The 16,216-nt window shown below is 36.6% G+C and overlaps 1 protein-coding gene across 1 annotated transcript in view; it reads right to left on the reverse strand.

The window, feature by feature from the left end:
* Positions 1 to 16,216, reverse strand: part of LOC148950770 (ski oncogene-like) — a 182,352-nt gene that overhangs the window by 12,712 nt on the left and 153,424 nt on the right. The window lies entirely within an intron of this gene.

Raw genomic sequence — 16,216 nt, forward strand, 5'->3', positions numbered from 1 at the left:
ATAGTTTATTTGAGAGGATATTAGTAGAGAAAAAATGAGTGGTACATTTACATTATTGGAGATTACTGACGGAACCGACAGTAGCAGCAACGATATGCGAGTGCCCAATGTGACTGTGGAAATAAATGCTGGCTGTTGACAATGCCTTGAATGGGACACTATGTATGCTAGATACGTAATATCATTAGGCAAGTTTAAACAGGAGGAGCAACTATGTTTTGCTGGAAAAGTGAATAGTCTTCATATAAATAACCTTCGGTCAGCATTAGATGTCCTATCGAAATATATTGATGAGAACAAAATGCATCAGTGAATATTATTATTGTAATTATGTTCAATAAAATTGTTTCTAAATCAAAGGTATTTTTCTTTCTATAGTAGACTAGCGTATATTTTCTAGAGTACAAAAAGAAATTCTGGTTAGTCTGAAGTTGGTTGTGAGAGTGTTAGGACTAAAAAATGGATAGATTTGAGAAAGAGCGAATCTTGGGGAATATAGTGTTTATGGAAAAACATTTGATTCTACATGACGATTTTCTAGAGCTGTCTATTCAAAGGAAGATATTTTCTCGGGGAATACTTTTCGATATAATGAAAAGTGATTCTCCATCATTAGACTATTGTATGAAGCTTCTAAGCCATGTTTCAAATGCATTTACACAATTTATTCACATATTGATCACGACACGGCAAAATGATATTGTGGATATGCTTTTAAAAATTAGTTTAGAAATTTGGGACTTTTTTTTTCATGAGGAAGATGGTGCTCAAGGATGATTTACTCCTCCCTCTATCTCAGACAATTTTTCGTTGTTGCTAGCTCAGTTTCATTGTGGCAGTGAGAGTGTCAACACATGAAAAAATGTTCCATGCATGTCCCCTATGTATGTACACACTGGGCAGCTGGTCATCATTTGAGAATTGCATATTGATTGATGAGTATGATGAAAAGTGTAGATTATGCAACCCGTGTAAATTATATATAGGATATGCTTTACAAATTAAAGGTTGTAATTCCTGTCTTGAAGAGGTGTGTGACTCTCATACTAGAGGCCACCTATGCTCCAATTTCCATTATGATAAATGTAATCACTGGGAGAATACATATCCCGGTATGATTGGAAAGAATCGTAAGCGTGATTTTAGTTTATTACTACGAGATTGGTATCGTCGTCTTTTAAGAATGTTCTGGAAGGAAGATCCGGGTTAGCGATTCAGCTGTTGAAACAGCAAAAGAATATATTTTCTACGTCATCGTTGTGAAGATAATGGGTCTAATGATTATAACCCCACTGATTTTTATTTGGCGGTGAAGGAATGTGATTCGACACTTGAGGACACTGTTTGTGAAATTGGTTCAAATAAGCAAATTGAAACATGTGAATTCTATAGAATGAATGAGAATAGTATCATTGACTATACAAAGAGATATGACAAGAGTGAAGTTACACTCTACTGCAAAAAATGTGACCCTGACATTGCAGTACATCAGAATCAGTACACTGTGAATTACCTGCACTAGTTGTTGTCGACATATATCTATACCTAGTAGAAGATGAAATCTAAAGAGTAGAAAAGTCGTTTTTATCATGTATATAAATTTTTATTAATAAACAATTTCGCATACATTTTTAGAACATTTTATTCGTAGGGCACTAAAATCAATATTAAATACGCTTGTAAGTATATTTTCCACTAGAAAGTCGTTCAATCGAGGTAAGTCAATGTAGATGTCGAGAAACTGCTTGTAGGTGTAGCCACGACATCTGAACATGAAAAAGAGTAGTGCATGAAAGCCACATGTCTTAGTCTTTAAATATTGTACTCTTCGTTGATTTTGAATAATGGTTGTCCCCCTGCTTTCAATAAAAATGCTAATGTATGGCGTGTAGAATTTATACAATAGGCCAAGAGGATCAAAAAATTCAATTTTCTTCTCTGTTTGAAAGATGCATAGCCAGTGACCGGTCTTCAAAGTCGATGGAGAGCTAATAACAATGATTAAGGTATTTTTAACACTTGGAATTTGTTCAATGAAGTCCGAAGGTATGCAATAGGACTTGTACTGGGACATGTATGGATCCATACTAAAAACGTTGATTATTAGGTTTGGGCTGATGATCCTAAGTTTAGTAGAGCAGTGGTGTCAGATGTGATTTCCCAATAGGTTTCAAATTGACTTAATGATATTAGCGTGATATTCTCAGTCAGAGCATTGATAAATGTACACTTTGAGCGTACATTCCCTGTTCGTACTATGCTCAAATCCTGAGTCCCCGACAAGTCCAAAACAGTTACCCCATGATTTTTTTGAAAATATTGAATCGGTTATTCCATTTTCAAATAGTTGAGAGTCATGATCTAGGGATTGCATGGTCAACTCGTACAGAGTTCTATAGGATTTTTTGTCAAAAGATAGTGTACAGTGGAATACCATTCACTTTGCACACAAGGCTAGATAGACCGAAAAAATTAAAATCATGGGGGGATTCAGTCCCGGATCCAACGGCACCGCCACCCTTCACAAAGGCCAAAGCCAATTTTGATGGGATTTCTCCATTGATAAATGATGAATCGCTATAGCTACGAGAGCCGGTGACAATGTGACGTTGATTGGTGATGGTATGGGGGACAAGAAGTTTAATGTTGTTGCCATTGGCTCTTAGCTTTTCCACTGGCAATGCAACAGAGCTCATAACCTGTTGTTTTCGGACGTGGAGAATTGCCGATGTGATAATGACATTTGCATCGGGTGCTGCAGGAAGTGTTTTTCTCAAAATGAAATTCAATCGGGCAATCTGTAACTTTATGTCAATTTTGACATTGGGGGGTAACCATTAGGATATATTGAATATCTCATGATTTAACTTTCCAACCAGATGATACTCTTGGGTCACTGCAGTAGTCAACTCACTGTCAGTATCAACACCTGATCGATATTCATAGCCCAATGATTGTCCTCTCAACTCCTTGTATGCCTTTTGTGCCATCATCATAAATTGTATGTAGCTTGCATAGTTTGATAAATTATTAGTAGTGCTCACCAAAGTACCATTAATAAATACATTAATTTGTTTGAACAGATTGAGTAGAATACAGTACTCATAGGAGAGACCATCGCCAGCATTTGGAGTTGTATTATCTGACTTTTTCTTCACCACAACATTTAAATCAATAAATGTTGGTGACAAATCAATGAAATAGTCTTCATTGGAAAATATTTGTAAGTGTATATTTTCCGAGAGGGGTTGTCAGGGATTGAATTATTCACAATAGCCAAATTTGACTCTGGAATCAACATTTTGAGCTTTGAATTGAGTCAATGAGGAAATACCTGATAGATAAGATTTCTTTTTGGGTATAAGATTCATCTTAAGAGAGGTTATCCACCTTGGATCTAATGATATTTTTTTTTTTCTGATAATTGATTTTCCTTGTTTTATTCCTCAATGTCCTTATTGAGGTTCTTCGCTTCCTACCAGGGTGGAAACTGATGAGCAAATGAGGTAGGTGCATCGATTTCAATTCCTCCCCATTTTGTCGAGATTTCAGTTGCTCACCAACGACTGCTGCTGATGATTTAATATTGTCCTTAACACTCCTTGAAATTCCTGCCCAACCCCCAGTCCTGTAGTGTGGAGGCAGCAAAATTCGATGCAGCAGGTACAAGATATTTTCTGGCAAGGGGTAGTGCAGAACGAAATAGCCCAACAAACCAGCTACCAAGACCATAGCCAGACATTGTAGTACGCCCCTTGTAGTAGTCCAATCCATTGCCTATTTGACGTGGACTCAAAGCACCAACATAGCAATCGATATCGGGACAGACAAATGGAATTCTCCTATTGTTCATTTTAGGTGATTTTGCCATCGCCGACAATGGGTCGAAAATGACATGTAATCACTGCTAAGCCTTTTGTTATTGCTAGAGGATCGCCCAATTCACTTCTTAGTGTTAACTGACAGAGTTCCAAATACGAAGTGTTTAAAATATGATACTGAAGATGCTTTATATTATAGTGATGAACAAGTTCATGAGATGTTTCTCGTTCAAGAACACGTAGGAGGGAGACATTTGAATTACCTACTCTCAATGTTTGCAGAAAGGATGCATAGAGAAATATGCAAGAGTCCGAGGCGAAACCAGGTGTATAATCAGCAAAAATAACTTGATTCATACCGTAATCGGTGCCTGAATTTTTACCATTGATCATATTCTGTTTAAATCCAAAAAAGTCTCTCAGATTATCATCGAGAATAATGATTTCAGTGTCAACAGGTGAGGTAATGTAAATTCTATCGTGTTCCAGTGAATAATTAAAATGGAATTTACCATTCCTACGATATGAAATTTTTCTATTGATTGTACTACACAATTATGTCATATTATCGTATTCAATTTGTTTCAATTTGGCATGAGGATATTCGCTAGATTTAAGTGCTTCAGCCCATTCATAGTCGACAAAGAGTGCCCAACCGAATGGTATAAGTTTTATATCATACACACGATCCTTTCTCAGCATGTCATAGGTATTTTTGAGAATACAGTCGACAAGAGCTACTTCATATGCACCGTCAAATTTGATGACGGGTGAGAGTTTTGTCCAAAAATCACTTGTCGTATTCAAGTCGTTGTAGAGAGGATCGGAAACATTGGACATGAAAGTTACATAGAAATCATTGGGCATTGTCAATATCTTCAACACCGATCCAAGAATCAAAATCAGAGTTGTATCCTAGCCCCGAACAAGTAACTGTTTCTTACCCCTGCGAGTACGTGTCTTTAATATCTTTTCAATTTGATAGATTTCACTATTATTTTTAACTTTTTGTAGTTCATAGTCATAAAAGCCGCCGATAATCTCTTCATCTTTGATATCACGCAAACAATAAATTATGGGTTTAGTGTCTTGGATTTTTGACACTTTAAAAAGTTCTGTGGACCACAAGTCATACTCCTTTTCAAAAACATCAGTTGTTCCATTAATTCGAACAGTATCACCAACATTGAATTTATTTTTCTTCTTGACAATCGATTCATTAGAATATTGTTTAAGAAAGGTGGCAATTGTATCATGATCAGAATGATGAACTTCGGTTGGCTTAGAGTTGGACAATGATCAATGAGGTCATTGATTATACATCAATATGATGTTATCTAAATCATCAGTAAAATTCAGTGTATTTTTCAATGTGCAATATTTTGAAATTAAAAGTCGAATAGTTTTTATCAATCGTTCGGCCGATGCAGCCTTTATAGGAATATGACTATGGTAGAGCAGTGTACTATATTTCTCTAGTACTTTTGCAACATCAGGATTAACAAATTCACTACCGCGATCTGTTTTAATTTTTTTATACGAATACTTTTCAAGAATACTTTAAATGGCCTTAGCAACTTCAACGCCTCTCTTTGATCGCAATGGAATTGCATTTGCATAACGACTATAAACACTGATTACAGGAAGGATGTGCTTGTACGGATTAATTTGACGTTGTTGAATCTCACCTAGAGTCAGGAGATCTGCTTGCATTATATGCAATGGGTAAAAGGCTTTAGTTTTTCGATATTGATTGGCACGAAGTCTCTGATTTCTGTGCAGAGTGTAACTTGATTCATTTTGTAGATAGTATTGTACACTTTTAGTGTGAACAACATTGACTTTGGAAAGAGTGGTGGGGTAACTCCCCGCCTCACAAATATTTTCATAAACACCTTTCAGAACTTCAACCATTTTGAACGTAAATACGTTGTGTAACTTCCGCTACCCTTTTCTATACTAGTTGACGATGGTGATATGATACGTTTTCGCTTTTTCCTCGCCAAGATTGTCAATTTTTTTCCACTAGGTGTGCTAGTATTTTCCAAGATTTATTTAAAATCTTCTTCTTCTTCTTCTTATTCATGTTTTGATGGTGTTGTTGATGTTGTTCTTGATGCATGGTCATTTAATTTTTTTTTATAATTTGTCTGTTGCTAATAAGACTTTTGGGGAAGTTTAATTTATTTAGAAAATTTTATATATTATCGTCAAATGATAACAGCCCTTTACGGTTTGAAACCATGTAAAAGATTAAATCAAGCAGATTATAGCTCTTGCCCTTAATTATAATCCCTTTTCCATTGTCCTCAACTTGAATCTCATCTTGACCGCTCTCCGTGAGATAGGTTAGGGGTTGTTTAATTTGTTCCCAATATTAGTGGGGCATTAGATTTCCAATTTTTAATACAATCGATTCCAATTCCTCCTTCTTTAATTGTGTTCCAGTAGCAGCAGAATCCTGAGGAGATTATTCTTTTTTGTGCTCAATAGCAGCAGCAGCAGTGACCTTAACACGATAAGGCTTATGTTTGTCCACTCGGTGAAGTGCTTCTTGAAGTAAAAGCAGTTTTTTAACATCCTTAATATTCTCATTGTCAATGAATTTATTCAGATTGTTCTCAAAGTGTTCCACGGGTGAGAGAGCGAGTTCTATTGGAGTCAATTTATAGGGTTTTGCCATTCTCTCTCTAGAGAAAACTGTTTACAAGTCCTGCAATTATTGGCAGTAAAAGTGTGAAAAAGCTACCGCCCGCCTGAAGAAGTCTTTTCTTTTTAAAATTCTTTCCTTTCCTTTTAGAGGCCAATGTACGTACAATGGAGCGATGTTGCTTTGCCCGCTGCTTAACTACATCTGGCAGTTGAACATTACCCTCGATCAAATTTAAACAAAGTTCAGATATTAGATTCATGATATCATAGTCAATACCATGTTTGAGTATGGCTTTCCTAAGCGAGGGTTTGGAACTGTTTAGAACTGAAAACAGATGTCTCTTTTCATGTAGTTTCTACCGTGTCATGATAGCAACTAATACGTCTTTTTACTATTAATGGGGAGATATACAGTAATTTCATTGTCGGATATATCTGTGACTACAAGCTAATCCTACGGTGTATTTTGATTAAGATCCAAGAGGATATGACCGTAGGGTTTAATAGGTACGTGATTAAATTCTGAGAGCAGAAATTTAGGGGTGCCTGGATAGATTTGTTTATTGAGAGTTATTAGTGAGTTAGAATCATGGACCACTCTGTAGATGATATAGTAGGTGCAGTTCAATGCAAGTGTTCGCATACATTTGCTCTGATGAAAGAGATTGTGTAGAACCAGAGTAACGGAAATCTGTTCATGATGAGAGCGAACAGTGAACAGTTGTAGCATTTCCTGGGACCATTGTTCAATAGACTCAGCCAGATCGTCAATGATCAACCAAGAGTTTGGTTCAATAATGCTGAAAACATCAAGTCCCTGTATGAATTGTATCTGCACCAATCCCGTGGTGGCAGCAATTGCTTTTATATTATCGTATGACTCCTTCCAAATACTGTAACAATAGTAGATTTGTTTCTTCTTTTCCACAAACATTTTATCGCAATTTTTTAAATATTTTAGTAAAGAGTGTTGTTTTGCCTGACATTGACGGCCCACACAGAAACGATCTGAATGGTGTTTTAAATTGATACATGTTCCCTTCAACAGTTCACCTAGCCAACTAACTGTAGACTATTGCTGTCTAAGGACTTAATAAATTCCCTAATCCCTATTACTACTCCCTTCAAGAATAATAATGAGAAGAAGACGAATAAAGAATCATATTTTCTTTTATTATATGCATAAAAAAGTAAAAATACTTAAAAAATATTACATTGAACATGAAAGCCGTATTACATTTACATGAACATTGAACATTGAACATGTTTAATGTGCTTTCATGTTCAATGTAATATTTTTCAAGTATTGTTACTTTTTTATGCATATAATAAAAGAAAATGTGATTCTTTATTCGTCTTCTTCTTCTTTTTCTTGAATGGACTAGTAATAGGGAAATCATTTAGTCATTAGACAGCTATAGTCTACAGTTACCTGTATAGGTGAACTGTTCAAGGGAACATGTATCAATTTAAAACACCATTCAGATCGTTTCTGTGTGGGCCGTCAATGTCAGGCAAAACAAAATTCTTAACTAAAATAATTAAAAATTGCGATAAAATGTTTGTGGAAAAGCCGAAAAAAATCTACTATTGTTACAGTATTATGCAGGAATCATACGGTAAAATAAAAGCAATTGCTGCCACCATGGGATTGGTGCAGATACAATTCATACAGGGACTTGATGTTTTCAGCATTATTGAAGCAAAGTCTTGGCGACCATTGACGATCTTGTTGAATCTGTTGAACAAAGGTACAAGCAAATGTTAAAACTATTCACTGTTCGCTCTCTTCATTAACAGATTTCCGTTACTCTAATTCTACGCAACCTCTTACATCAGAGAAAATTTATGCAAAAACTTGCTTTGAACTGCACCTACTATATCATCTAGAGAGTTGTCCGTGATTCTAGCTCGCTAATAACTTTCAATAAACAAATCTATCCAGGCGCCCCCAAATGTCTGCTCTCAGCATACAATCAGGCAACTAATAGACCCTACGGCTATATCCTATTCGATCTTAATCAAAATATAGCCAAGGATCTGCGTCCAGTCCCAAATATTTCTGAAAATGAAATTACAGTACATCTCCCCGTGAACACTAAAAAGACCTATTAGTTGCTGTCATGACACTGAAGAAACTACTTGAAAATATAGATCTGTTTTCAGTTCTAAACAGTTCCAAACCCCCGCTTAGGAAAGCCATACTCAAACATGGTATTGACAATGATTTCATTAATCTAATATCTGAACTTTGTTTAAATTTGATCGAGGGTAATGTTCAACTGCCAGAAGTAGTTAAGCAACGGGCAAAGCAACATCGTTCCATTGTACGTACATTGGCCTCTAAAAGGAAAGGAAAGAATTTTAAAAAGAAAAGACTTCTTCAGGCGGGCGGTAGCTTTTTCACACTTTTACTGCCGATAATTGCAGGACTTGTAAACAGTTTTCTCTAGAGAGAATGGCAAAACCCTATAAATTGACTCCAATAGAACTCGCCCTCTCACCCGTGGGACACTTTGAGAACAATCTGAGTAAATTCCTTGACAATGAGAATATTGAGGATAATAAAAAACTGGTTTTACTTCAAGATGCACTTCGTGGAGTGGACCAACAAAAGCCCTGTTGTGTGAAGGCCACTGCTGCTGCTGGTATTGATCAGAAAAAAGAATCATCTCCTCAGGGTTCTGCTGCTGCTGGAGTACAATTATAGAAGGAGGAATTCGAATCAATTGTATTGAAAATTGTAAATCTAAGGCCCTACTCATATCGGTAACAATGTAAACAACCCGTAACCTATCTCACGGAAAGTGGTCAAGATCATATTCAAGTTGAGAACAATGTGAAAGGGATTATAATTAAGGGCAAGAGCTATAATCTACTTGATTTAATCTATGATATGGTTACAAATCGTAAAGGACTATTATCATTTGACTATCATATATAAAAATTTTTCAATAAATTAAACGTCCCAAAAAGTATTATTATCAATAGACAAATTCTAAAAAAATTAAGTGACCATGCATCAACATCAACAACAACAACACCAATAAAACATGAAGAAGAAGAAGAAGAAGAAGATTTTAAATCAATTTTGGAAAATACTAGCACACCTAGTGGAAAAAACTTGACAATGGTGGCGAGGAAAAGGCCGAAACGTATCATGTCACCATCACCATCCAATATACAAAAGGGTAGCGGACGTTACACAGCGTGTTTACGTTCAAAATGGTTGAAGTTCTGAAAGGTGTTTATGAAAATATTGGTGAGGCGGGGAGTTTAAGTTCCCCCACCACTCTTTTCAAAGTCACTGGTGTTCACACTAAAAGTGTACAAGACTATCTACAAAATGAATCAAGTTACACTCTACATAGAAATCATAGACTTCGTGCCAATCAATATCGAAAAAATAAAGCCTTTTACCCAGTGCATATAATGCAAGCAGATCTCCTGACTCTAGATGAGATTCAACAACGTCACAATACACCGTACAAGTACATTCTACTTGCAATAAGTGTTTATAGTCGTTATGCATATGCAATTCCATTGCGATCAAAGAGAGGCGTTGACGTTGCTCAGGCCGTTGAAAGTTTTCTCGAACAGGATTCGTATAAAAAAAATTCAAACGGATCGCGGTATTGAATTTTTTAATCCCTATGTTTCAAAATTACTTAGAGAAATATAATACATTGCTCTATCTTATTCATAGTACTATAAAGGCTGCATTGGCCGAACGATTAATAAGAACTATTCGACTTTTAATTTCAAGATATTGTAAATTGAAAAATACACCGGCTTTTATTCATGATTTAGATAAAATCATGTTGATTTATAATCATCGACCTCATTGATTACTGTCCAACTCTTCATCAACGGAAGTTTACCATTCTTATCTTGATACGGTTGACACTTTTCTTCAACAATATTCCAATGAATAGGTTGTCAAGATTAAATATAAATTAAATTTGGGTGAGACTGTCCGAATTAATAGAACAACTAGTTTTTTTGAAAAGGGGAATTACTTGTGGTCCAAAGAATTTTTTAAAGTGGCAAAAATCCTAGACACTAAACCCATAACTTATTGTTTGCCTGATACCAAAGATGAAGAGAGTCTCGGCTGGTTTTATGACTATGAACTGCAGAAGGTTGAAAATAATAGTGAAATTTATCAAATTGAAAAGATATTAAAGACTCGCACTCACAGGGGTAAGAAACAATTACTTGCTAGGTGGCTAGGATAAAACACTGATTTTGATTCTTGGATCAGTGTTGAAGGTATTGACAATGCCCAATGATTTCTATGTAAATTTCATGTCCAATGTTTCCGATCCTCTCTACAACGACTTGAATGCGACAAGTGTCTTTTTGACGAAACTCTCCCCCACCATCATATTTGACGGGGCCTATGAAGTGGCTCTAGTCGACTGTATTCTCAAAAATACCTATAATATCCTGAGAAAAGATCGTGTGTATGATATAAAAGTTATACCATTCGATTAGACACTCTTTGTCGACTATGAATGGGTTGAAGCACTTAAATCTAGCGAATATCCACATGCTAAATTGAAATATATTGAATATGACAATATGACATATTTGTGTAGTACAATCAATAGAAAAATCTCATATCGTTGGAATGGTAAATTCCATTTTAATTATTCATTGGAACACGATAGGATTTACATTACCTCACCTGTTGACACTGAAATAATTATTCTCAATGATAATCTGAGAGACATTTTTGGCTTTAAACAGAATATGATCAATGGTAAAAATGATGGCACGGATTACGGGATGAATCAAATTATTTTTACTGATTATCCGCCTGGTATTGCCTTTGACTCTTGCACATATATCTATGAATTCTTTGTGAAAGCATCGAAAGTCTTTAATTCAAATATCCCCCTCTTACTTGTTCTTGAACAAAAATATCTCATGAACTTGTTCATCACTATAATATAAAGCATCTTCAGTATGTTCCTGTAAACACTTCGTATTTGGAACTCTGTCAGTTAACACTAAGAAGTGAATTGGGCGATCCTCTAGCAATAGCAAAAGGCTTAGCAGTGATTACATGTCATTTTCTACACATTGTTGGCGATAGCACAATCACATAAAATTAACAATAGGAGAATTCCATTTGTCTGTCCCGATATCAATTGCTCTGTTGGTGCTTTGAGTCCACGTCAAATGGACAATGGATTGGACTACTGCAAGGGGCGTACTACAATGTCTGGCTATGGTCTTGGTAGCTGGTTTGCTTGGCTATTTCGTTCTGCACTACCCCTTGCCAGAAAATATCTTGTACCTGCTGCATCGAATTTTGCTGCCTCCACACTACAGGACTGGGGGTCGGGCAAGAATTTCAAGGAGAGTGTTAAGGAAAATATTAAATCTTCAGCAAGAGCCGTTGGTGAGCAACTAAAATCTCGGCATAAGGGGGAGGGATTGAAAAGGATGCGTACACGTCATTCACTCATCAGTCTCCAACCAGGCGGGATGTGAAGGACATCAACAAGGACTTTGAGGAATAAAACAAGGAAGACCAATAAGCAGAAGAAGAAAAAGAAAAAGATTGTTAGATCAAAGAAGGATTTCTTCTCTTAAGATGACTTATCTCCCCCACAAGGAAGCAAATCCATCAATTAGTTCCTCATTGAATCTATTCAATGCTGAAAATGTCGATGTCAGTGTCAAGTATGGCTACTATGAACAATTTCATCCCCGACAACCCCTCTTATAAAATAAGAACTTTCAAATATTTTCCAATGATGAATGTTTCATTGATTTGTCATCAACATTTATTGATTTAAATGTTGCGGTGAAGAAAAAGTCGGATAATACTACTCCAAATGCTGGCGATGGTCTCTCCTACGAGAACTGTATTCTACACAACCTATTCAAACAAATTAATATATTTATTAATGGTACATTGGTGAGCACTAGCAATAATTTATCAAACTGTGCAAGCTACACGCATTTTATGACGATGACACCAAAAGCATACAAGGAGTTAAGAGTACAATCATTGGGCTATGAATATCAATCAGGTTTGGATACCGATGGTGAGTTGACTACTGCAGTGACCCAGGAGTATTATCTGGTTGAAAAGTTAAATCATGAGACATTCAATATATCCCAATGGTTACCCCCCAATGTCAAGATTGACATAAAGTTACAGATTGCCCCATTGAATTCCAATTTGAGAAAAACACTTCCTGCAGCACCCGATGCACATGTCATTATCACATCGGCAATTCTCCCCGTCCGAGAACAACAGGTTATGAGCTCTGTTGCATTGGCAGTGGAAAAGCTAAGAGCCAATGGCAACAACATTAAACATCTTGTCCCCCATACGATCACCAATCAACGTCACATTGCCACCGACTCTCGTAACTATAGCGATTCATCATTTATCAATGGAGAAATCCCATCAAAAGTGGCTTTGGCCTTTGTAAAGAATGGCAGTGCCGTTGGATCCTGGACTGAATCCCCCGTGATTTTAATTTTTTCGGTCTATCTAGCCTTGTGTGCAAAGTGAATGGTATCCCACTGTGCACTCTATCTTTTGACAAAAAATCCTATAGAACTCTGTACGAGTTGACCAAACAATCCCTAGATCATGAGTCTCAACTATTTGAAACTGGAATAACCGATTCAATATTTTCAAAAAACTTTGGGGTAATTGTTTTTGACTTGTCGGGTACTCAGGATGTGAGCATAGTACGGGAACAGGGAATGTACGTATAGAGTGTACATTTGCCGATGCTTTGACTGAGAGTCAATTTGAAACCTATTGGGAAATCACACCCGACGGTATTGTCCTACTAGACCTAGCACCATGAACACAAACCAAATATTCAACGTATTTAGTATGGATCCATACATGCCCCAGTACAAGTCCTATTGCATACCATCGGAATTCATTGAAAAAATTCCAAATGTTAACAATACCTTAATCATTGTTAATATTAGACTATCGACTTTGAAGACCAGTCATTGGCTGTGCATCTTTCAAATAGAGAAGAATATTGAATTTTTTGATCCTTTTCGCCTGTTGTATAAATACTACACTCTATACCTCAGCAACATCATTGAAAGCAGTGGGAAAATTATAATTCAAAATCAACAAAGAGTACAAGATTTAACGATTAAGACATGTGGCTTTCATGCACTACTCTTTTTCATGTTCAGATGTCGTGGCTATACCTACAAGCAGTTTCTCTACATCTAAGTTGAATTACCTCGATTGAACGACTTTCTAGTGGAAAATATACTTTCAAGCGTATTTAATATTGATCTTAGTGCCCTACGAATAAAATGTTCTAAAAATGTATGTGAAATTGTTTATTAATAAAAATTTATATAGATGATAAAACGACTTTTCAACTCTTTAGATTTCATCTTCAACTAGGTATAGGTATTTGTCGACAACAACTAATGCAGGTAGATTATCTGAATTCACAGTGTACTGATCCTGATGTACTGCAATTTCAGGCTCACATTTTCTACAATAGAGTGTGACTTCACTCTTGTCATATCTCTTTGTATAGTCAATGATACTATTCTCATTCATTCTATAGAATTCATATGTTTCAATTTGCTTATTCAAAAAAAGAATTCAAACGTACTGTCGAGAATATGCAAGTCCAGCAAGTGGAGAAGTTGTCTTGTGATTGCAGGAGTGACCCAAACGTCCTATGGAAGCGATGCCAATCTAAAAGGGCTGATACTGATGTGCAAAGTTCCAGTCCTAATGAAAGTTGATTAAATCAGTACAAGGACGTGTTTGCGCCACCACCCAACGAGATGGACTCCATATATAAATCTAAGTTCGATAGGCAATTAATCAGCGCAAAACTCCGCCGCACTGATGTCATTGTTTCTAAATGGCATATTGAGATAATTGTGAGAAAATTGAAAAAGAACAAGTCTCCAGGGCTCGATGGGATCACTCCGAGGCACTTACAGCACGGCACAGAACGTCTACATAAGTATTTAGCCTTACTATTCCAAATGAGCATCAAGCAGGGACACACACCTGCCAACTTTCATGGTTGCCGCACATCCAATATTCTGAAAAATAATCGAGATCCCTTGCTTTGTAAAAGCTACAGACCAATCTCAGTTTCATCGGTTATCAGCAAAGTATTTGAGAAGGTACTGTTGCCCATATTACGTCACACGCTGTAATGGAAGACAAACAACTTGGATTCAGAAAGCGGTTGGGCTGTGGACACGCCCATCGGCTACTAAGAAGAATATTGAGGTCTAAATCTTTAGTTAAAGAACTATTTTTTGCCTGCAGCGTTGACAGTTCTACTGCGCTCGATTCTGTCGTCCACTCGCAAGCACTGTGGCGCCTCTTGGATTCAGGAGTCAACCCCTACACTGTTCTTGTTATCAATGACTGATATTCCCATATGCATATGCGTTCAGCTTTGGGATGGAAAACAATCGCCGGTCACGACAAGCATAAGCTTTCTGAACCCATTCAACACTTCAAAGGAGTTCGGCAAGGATCTGCTCTAAGCCCTATCATATTCAATTCTACGATTTACTCTGTAACTAGACTCGCTTTAGGGACGTTCCTTTTTGAGGGCTTGGATCTAAGTTTCATTTCTTATGCTGATGACTTGTTGCTCCTAAGCAGCATACTGAGGGGTCTACAAGAGAATCTTCGTCTCTTAGTGACCCTATACAGAAGAATAGGACTACGAGTCAACATAGAGAAAACCGAATTTATCGTTTTTAGTGGCACCAACTCAACCAATTCCTATATTGTCCTTGACGGTATCGGAATCCATCAGTCCCAGTCCCTAAATTACCTTGGTATCACGTATGGCCAGACGCCTAGGTCAACTAGAGGCTTGTTGACTGAATCAGTCTGTAAATCTATCCGCTCAGCATATGGAAAAGCTGTCAAATGCAAGTGGTCATTTAATCGACTTATTAAGTCAAAACTATTCAACGCCGTCGTCTCTCCTGCCATCTGGTATATATCACCCTTGTGGGAAATGTTGTCGCTCACCGAGCGTCGAAAAATACGAACCACGTACTACAGATTTGCAAAATTTTTGCTGGGACTTCTACTGAGATTTTCTAACACGGAGATCTCATCCATATATGGAATCCTTGATCCATCAACCAAGGTGATTGATCTAGAACGGAGAGCCTCAAGACGATCCCTCAGTAAACTCTACGACTCACCGCTGACTCAACTGTTTCAGTGAATGAAATACCTGTATTTAATTTTTAGTGTTGAACATGTTTTTCTTCTTTTTTTGTTTCATTTTGTACTCCGCTTTTTTTTTCTTTCTCCATTTCTCCATTGTAAGCGGGCATAAATAAATATATATATATATCCACAATATCATTTTGCCGTGTCGTGATCAATATATCAATAAATTGTGTAAATGCATTTGGAACACGGCGTAGAAGCTTCATACAATAGTCTAATGATGGAGAATCAGTTTTCATTATATCGAAAAGTATTCCCCGAGAAACTATCTTACTTTGAATAGACAGATCTAGAAAATTGTCATCTACAATCAAATGTCTTTCCATAAACACTATATTCCCCAAGATTCGCTTTTTCTCAAATATTTCCATTTTTTAGTCATAACACTCTCTCAACCAACATCAGACTAACCAGAGTTTCTTTTTTACGCTAGAAAGCATACGCCAGTCTACTATAGAAAGAAAATTCCTTTGATTTAGAAAAGATTTTATTGAACATAATTACA

This window comes from Artemia sp. Qi Xiang Cuo, chromosome 6, assembly GCF_049724085.1.
Source record: "Artemia sp. Qi Xiang Cuo chromosome 6, ASM4972408v1, whole genome shotgun sequence".
In the NCBI taxonomy this organism is placed as follows: Eukaryota; Metazoa; Arthropoda; class Branchiopoda; order Anostraca; family Artemiidae; genus Artemia; species Artemia sp. Qi Xiang Cuo.